Genomic DNA, 7,258 nt, shown 5'->3' with positions numbered 1-7,258 from the left:
CAACAGAAGCAACACAGCAGCATTTTGGTAAAGAAAGAAGACAACCTTTCCTACAACCCTTCCCTTTTATTATGATGCAGAACAAAGATTAAAATAATCAGAAGTTGCTTATATTTCTATATCTTTAAAAATATGATTGCATTACCAATTTTTTTGTTTTACCACAGCTTAAGAAGTGTCAGAATATGCTACACACACATAAATATCCTAACCCATCCACCATTTATCAATTCCCCATAGAAATATTTTCTACATAAATTTGCTTAAAATATTATTTAAATATAACATCTTACTAGGAAAAAAAGAATACATCATCATAAGATTCAGTTTGCAGGTAATTTTCAACGCACTAGAACACAATGAAGTTGCTCAAATTATAGCAAAAAACTTTGTCTTCTTATGGTGGTGGTGTATGGTGTTTGAAAAACACATGCAAACAGATTAAGAATAAATGGTGATCACTTCACGTCCACTGCCTCGGACTAGGAGAACTCTATCCAGACCTTCTGTCAGAACTTCCAGAAATTCCATGTCTGAAATACCATCTGGTCAAGGAATTTATTCAGAAGAGAAACAAAATAGCTAGTAATCTCTCAAAAAGTCTGACATATAATGCGAAAATAGAGTTCAACAATTTCATCAAAGAGTTTTTATGTGTCACCCTTTACTGTCCCATTACTGGTTATTCAAGTGGAAGTGAGGCCTAACTTGGGGGAAATTCCTAGTTTTTCCCTAGTCACCTACAAAAAAAGATAAAAGTAGGAAATTTTAAAATTAGTTCAAAGTTAAGAAATGCTTTATACCAATAGAAAATCCCCCTCCCTCAGCGCTACCAAGATTTTTTATAACTCTCTTTGTGTCACTTTCTTAAAGGCAGACTTATGCTTACCATACTTACTAATGGTTATCCCAACAGGTAATGGCAGAATCACAAAAATGAAACCCTCAATTTCAAGAAATATGGAATAAATACAGTAGAGGATACAGTTTTCATCCCCTTTTCTGTTTTTAGGAGGTCCAGGCATATTCAGGAGAACTAGCTGAGCATGTTGTGATTTATTAAGCACTACTCCGTTGAGCTTCACAGCAGTGTGCATTCTTCTCACATTTGACTGATTTCTAGCATGCAAAGAAACATTTTTAAGCACTGTCATAATACTTATGTAATTGAATCATATGTTATTTATTTGAAATTACAAGTATGTAAACCAAGCTATTTTCATGGACACTAATATTTGTACATATTCAAAATAAATAAGAAAATTCAATACCTTTGACAAGAACATTTAAGTCTGAAATTCAAGCAGTTCTAAGTAATTTGTCAGAATGCACAAATCTTCCAGTTGTCAATTATCTTTTACCAAGATGAATCAAAACTTTGGTTTCAATAGAAATTAAAGTTCAGACAAGAACCACTAAGAATCCAGTTTGAGTTATATAAAAAAGTAACTGGATTTATACAAGAATTCCCAGACAATGAAATTACAGGTATGCAATGGAAAGATCACAGTATTTATGTTGTACAGTACAAGGTTTTATTCACGCTCCTTTGGAAACATTACAAAATTCTATAAGCCAGTGAAGAAAATTCAGAAACACCACAGAATTTTGAAAAAATTACTAGCTTCTCACACCGTAAGAGTAAGGCAGTAAGCAGTGAACTGAAATTGAGCCTATTCCCTTACATTATCAACATTACCTAATATTTTCCTTGATGCATCTACAAATGTAATTGTTGTAGGTTTGTGCACAGGAAGAAAAAACGGCTAGGATTTAAAAAAAAGTCCTTACTGTAGTATTTCACTTGTATGGTTTAGTTGCTTTTCAGAACAAAATAAAAGAACAGTTTCCTTACAGTTCCTGAGAAACAGCTATCTGTGTAAAGTTAGCCATGGCTGGAAATGAGTCATATGCTACAATGTGACCAAAATATTCAAACTCTAACTTAGTCCATTTATCCAAAAGATCTGCTGCCCAAAAATAGATTTCTTTTTTTTTTTTTTTTTAATAAATAGTTAAAATGCATTTGGCCTGAAATTTAGTGGCCAGTGAAAAACAGCCCTACCAATTCAATTGATTCTCTATACTCTGCCACCCCTAATCTTCCCCCTACAAGAGAATGACATTTCTAAAACTGAGTTTATCAGTCCCTCCTGGGGGATTTTCTATCACGATGCCCATCTATCCTAAGAACCAACTGCACAAGAACCATATATGGAACAAAGGAATGCTTGAAGCTCAGTTTTTTAGAAGCAGAACTGCATTTTGAGATGACCAAACAAGAACTATGAAGAAAGGCAAGATTGTATAATTGAGATGTATAAATATTGAAGCTGAAACATTGTTAAACTAAAAATAACACGCAGGGTGTAACTTTGTGACAGTGGGCAAAAAATTCAGCACTGAAATAAAGGCTTGCATTGTGTAAAATGTGAACTGAGGCTTACTAACATCACTTATCCTTCAAACATTGGTAGAACTGAAATCATACTTAGTAGACAAAGTAAACTTCCCAAATTTTCAAAAGAAGCTCAATTTGTTAAGCAGATAAAATTAAGAAAATGCTGAACTCTAAAAAAAAGCAGAGCAGTCAAGTGAATTTCACTCAAGAGAGGTAGTATCCCATTTTTGTGTGCTGTCATATATGTCTGAACTTATGTTATTTCTACACATGCATGGGTTGGTAGAAGGCAGGCAAGAACTGACTTTTGATGAAACATGAAAGCTCCCTTTGTGAACAAATATTCCTTATTGTGCAAGTAGTTATAGCACAATGAGAGGCTATTCTTCCAGAATAAAAATATATTCAATTTTAAATGTAGTTAATTAGAACACTAAATACTATGCTGGTGCAGAGGAGTACTGTCAATATTTATATTCTTACAGAAACTAAAACACATGTTTTGTGACTTAGCTTGAATAGAAATTTGATAATACTTAAGAGAACATTAACAAGTCACAATGATGAATATTTTTTCAGCACGTGCTATATCACATTATATTAAAAAGGAACAAAAGAATAAATGCATTGCAAATTATGATTTAAAAACATGCATAAAATGTAAAAGATCACAAGAACCAGAGAACCCAGCCTATGTTGTTTAAGTGAAGTGAAATTTAGACTTACAGATTTCCCCATTCTCTATGTGAAAGGGAAGCAAATGCATAGAAAGAAAAAATTATGCCATCAGGTACATTATTAAGTCAACGATATTAATATACTGTACAGGCACACCAAGTTTGAACTGTAATTTCTACCCAACTACACATTGTAGTTTTAAAATAATAATATCTGAAATCAGTGTCTTGCACAATTCTAAAGTAGTGATAAGAACTATTTCAAAGATACTAATTTTAAAAGCCCTTAAAGATTAGAGTATAATGCAGCCCAGGACAATGCTTTAGAGCATGAGCACAATAATTTTTGGAATCTGCAGAAGGCAAACTGTTTCTAAAGAGCTCAAAGCAAATCCACAAACCAACTTAGGATTTTAGGTACTGATTTTAAATATGCTTTCTAACTGCATTGCCTAAAAGTCCTAGATTTAAGATATGTTTTCTTTAGATATTAAGATTTCCCTTGACATCCACAGTTTTGGTTTGGTCATGTGCAGAAAATAATTTAAGCTATTCTTCTAAAATCACAACATGAGGAAACAAACAAACTGATTTCCTTCTGTAATTGTTTTTGTGTCTACTACATTGGTTTGACACAAGGAGTAGCTCTTATCTATCTAAGAAGAAGACATTAGGGAATATTTAAAACAGGAAATATTTAATATAGCAAGACATACATATTTAGACAAGTTTTATATTGCTTTAATTTACAGGATGAGCACTGAATGTCCATTAAAAAGCCAACCAACCAAAAAAAACCCCCAACTCCCCCTCTCTTCCTTTGTTCAATAAAACACCCCCCACACCCAAAAAAACATGCACCCAAAATCAAAAACACAACCTAAGTGTCTTGAAAGACTATCTGCTTCTTTGGTACTCCCTCTAGTACCAAACACAACAAAAATACACTAATTTTTCACACAGAGGGAGAAAGAAGAAGTTATCATTAAGCTTTTTAACATATATGCTTTCTGGTACAATCCAGATGTTGAGTTTACAGCTTGAAGTCTGCTATATTTAAACTTCACTCAAAACATTCTCTTTACAGTCATTCGACCCATAATGTACCCATAGTACATACTATTTTTATAAGGATGCCATTTAAGTGAAGTGCATGAAAAGATTATTTTTGTATTCAAGTTTAAATAAAGCAGAATCACTTAAAAAACAAAACCCAGATAAAACAACCAACTAGAACCCCTCCCCCCATTAAAATAAACACAATGAAATAAAAAGCTCCACATACCACATGCATACTTACGGCTTCATGTTGAAAATATCTTTAAAGCCAGACACATTTGAATCCTTGTTTTTATGCTTTTCCGCTACAAACTTTTCTTTAGTCCAGGTCATTTGCACTTTCTCTGGCATAGCAGCAGCCACACTTGCTTCAACTGCTGGAGCGGAGTGTGAGGCAGTGTTTCTATCATGGATCAGCTGGGCCTGGCCACAAAACAAATAATCACCGCAAGATTCAGTCAAAACTAGCATTTTCAAATTACACATTATTAAAATTTTGAAAAGGAATTTCATAGCAGGAGAACCAAAGAGGTTAAAGAAAAATGCACCTTACTTTGTGAACAAATATGAGACTATTGTGACTTTAGCATGAAGTGAAATTGCTTGTAAAAATGTACTTAATTGTTCATATTTGCAAAACTACATCTTACCTGGAACATTACTTTTGTAATGAACTCAAGTGAATTTCAATTTCACCAGAGAGTACTTTATTAACATCAGGGCATTTTGCCAATGAAAAACTTGAAAGCCAGTACTCTCATTGTTCACGAGTTACATTATTTCACAGATACTGTTGTAAACATTGTCCATTTCCCATGCCTTTAGCTGAACTACCACATGACTCTCATGACGCCAGTATGGGACTGGCTGAATTGAAGGCTAGCTGTAGATTTAAATTATTAAATTAGATTATTTATGCCTGCAAGAGTATAACATAACAAATTATGAATATTACATAACAAATCCAACCAATCTAGCCATGAAGGGGCCTTCTCTTCCCTTTTAACAGTAGAAAGTCAAATCAACTTCAAGAACACAAAAGCGCATGTCGGAAGAATATTGTGTTTTCTATTTTCCATTCCCCTTGCTTCTTTGGAGAAAAGAAAGATTAAATATTTAGCACATTATTTACTTACTTTCCCTCATAATACTTTGTCCATAGACTTCTCTATTTCCATCAAATGCAACACAAATACAGTAACTTAAGACTCTGAAAATTATAAATGAATTGGTATTTGGGGGCAGGATTCTTTTTGTGCTTTGGAGTTTTCTGTTTCGGAGGAGGTATTTATTTTTTTCCTGTGATTGTTTGTTTGTTTGTTTGTTTGCTTTTTGTTTAACAGTTCTGAAAGCTATTCAGAGACTTGTTAAATCATGAGTTGAAGGTCCTGTTCTGTTTGGGAACCCCAATTATTCACGTTAGACATCATCATGGTCCCTCCACATATATGTTGATTAAGAATTTCATGCAGGTCAATAAAAAGCACGAATAAAACCCAAGCAGATGAGAATACTACTTTTGTCTCAGAAAAGCAATTCCTCTAGTGGTTCACAAATTGTAATTGCAGGTGGTTTTAAATGCCTTTGAGCTTCTGTATATTCCCTAAATTATTTCCTAGTCCTTATCCTCCAGGATTCCCAAATTCTTGAGTTAATTTCTGAGGTTCATATAAATATCTCTTAGTCTGATGGTCTTCCTATGTTCACAGATGATTAAACGATGATTCAAGGCCACAAATCAGAAATTCCTATGAATACAATTAATTCTATGACGAGAATGAAAAAAGCTAACAAATACATGCCAATATTATAAATACCATGGAACAATAGCTGATGGACTAAAATTTCAAAGGAACACTGTAAGATGAGTTCAGTTCAACTATACTTCAATGGAAGAAAATTTGCCATGTTTAGAAAGACAGTGAGACCAAGAGAAATTCTGGACCTATAATACACATCTATAAAAATGCAAACACAACAAAAACACGTTCTTGTTAGTGCTATTTTGATACCAAATTCAATTCATGAAACACAACACTTTGCTCTCTCACTCCATGATGAAAGGGAAATACAATGGTATACAGCACTTCTACAAACTAGGCTACACATTTTAGATATGAGCAACGCTTCAAGTGCACACTAAACTCATTGATTAAATCAGTCCATTTCCTTTCACTGTCACCATGCAGAAAGCAGTAATGACATATATGGGTTAATAATGGCTTGCAAATAAGCATAGAAATCTCCTTAAAAGACCTAGTATATCAATACAGTCTCTGCGAATCTTCAGTATTTCAACAGAGAAACTATAAAGGAAGTCAATGGTTGGTGAAAACATGAAATATATTTATTAATGTAACACCCTGCTTCTGGCTCTTAAGAAAACAGGAAATCTCAGAAATGTGTTTCTTTTACGGAAAGTAAGTTTGAGAAAGAGAATATAGTTCATGTCGCAGAAGCATCATCTAGAGACAAGAAATACAGGTTAAGATAATGAATGTAGAAAAAATGACTAAAAACTCCTCCATAACAATGAATGATTAAATTGTTCATGTGTAGTTCAGTTTGCAGTAGTGGCACTTCAAATATTGCAATGGAAAATATGTCTAGTCAGCACTATGTCCAACTACCTCTTCCTCTTGGTAATCATTAGTCAGCAGTGCCTGAGCATCTTGGACAACGGACAATGGACTGGAGTAGCTGTTTCTTCTAATTGAGCCTCAAGATTCATCTGTGATGCTCTGAATCTGGGACAAAAATGTTACCAATGACAAAAAAAAAGTCTACAGAAAAAAGCAGATATCATATTCTTCTTCATTTCAGTAGATGAGATGTGGTATCAGCTTATAAGGCTCTTTTTAAAATGTTTAGTAGTTAGTTATGAAGTCCCTTTAAAAACATTTGTGAAAACATGAAGCCAGTTGAATCTTTCAGTCTCTATGGGAAGCTCAAATATTCACTTCTTTGTGAGGGTCACGTCCTTTTGTATACGTACATATTCAGGTGAATTTTTTTACTCAATTACAAACAAAAGCATGAAAAAAATTAAAGCATGTGAGAAAGCTACTTTCCAACTCTAAAAACCTAAAACCTTAAAAATCTAATGATTCACAAACTATAA

The sequence above is a fragment of the Aphelocoma coerulescens genome, chromosome 2 (assembly GCF_041296385.1).
Source record: "Aphelocoma coerulescens isolate FSJ_1873_10779 chromosome 2, UR_Acoe_1.0, whole genome shotgun sequence".
NCBI lineage: Eukaryota > Metazoa > Chordata > Aves > Passeriformes > Corvidae > Aphelocoma > Aphelocoma coerulescens.
Note: the sequence above shows the minus strand (reverse complement) of the source record.